We start from the raw sequence: 1,188 nt of genomic DNA on the forward strand, positions 1-1,188 counted from the left end.
CCTTTCTTCAGTAGTAGCTCAGTAGTTGCGTTAATTCCATTTCACCTTTATTATTAAATCTTACATTTATTTGATTGTTCTGGAATGAATTGTTTTGGAAGGAAGTTAAGAAATGGGTCCACCTGGAACACGAAGCTCACTCTAGATTCTGCTTACCTATCTACACAGTGAGATGGGGAGCAAAGGCAGAACAACTAACAAGCTGACTGTCTGTAAAGAATAACAAAGACAGAACTTGCAGATCACTCTTATATATGAATTGACTAATTATCATTGCAAAAAGCTCTCATTCCTGCTAAAGCAGAATTTGCTGCATTCAAATGAATGTCCAGTGTAGTGGAAGTTTGCCAATAAAGTGCTGCTGCTCCAAAGAGAATAAAAGTAGCTTAGCAAATTGTAGAGCATTCACCCTGATGCCTGTAATCTGCAAAATAATAGAGACAATGGAGGGGTAGGAGTGAAAAAAAAAAATGAATATCCAAATGCTGTATTTTCTGCTATTAATCGGGGGGGGGGGGGGCGGGAGGAAGCATACAGGATAAAAGAGTCTCGGTTGCTATCTGACTTCTATGGCAGAAGATATAATAATGGATGGAGTCTAGTGCTGATGTCTTTGGTACTAACAGCAGCAGACATAAGTCTGCATCCTTTGCATTAGAGAATGATATGGGGACAAATTTTTCCCATCCCCACGGGAACTCATTTTCCTGTCCCGTCCCTGCGAGTTCTTTTCCTGTCCCTGCCCCATTCCTGCAAACTCCGTCCTCATCTGCACAAGCCTCAAACTGTTTAAAATCATGTGTCAAAGGCTTGTGTGGTTTAGGCAGAGCTTACTGGAATGGGGCAGGGACAGCGTCAAAACTCACAGAGACGGGACGGGGAAATTGAGTTCCTGCAGGGACGGGGACAAATTTGTCCCCATGTCATTCTCTACTTTGCACATAATATCATTCTAAATAATTAAGGCCACAGCCCCAGTCATTTTGCTACCTTTTCTAGGACTGATAAAACATATGTACTGTGTAAGCTTTCAGAACTACAAAAGGCTCTTCTTCCCTTCTAAATAAAAGGTCTTTGTGATCCCAAACATTCATGTATTTATTTATTTATTTAATTAATTTGTTTTCTATTTCATTGTCCCCAAAGAGATCAGAACGGGTAACAGGTTAAACATACATAATTTTAGTA

This window comes from Geotrypetes seraphini, chromosome 2 (assembly GCF_902459505.1).
Source record: "Geotrypetes seraphini chromosome 2, aGeoSer1.1, whole genome shotgun sequence".
NCBI classification, from domain to species: domain Eukaryota; kingdom Metazoa; phylum Chordata; class Amphibia; order Gymnophiona; family Dermophiidae; genus Geotrypetes; species Geotrypetes seraphini.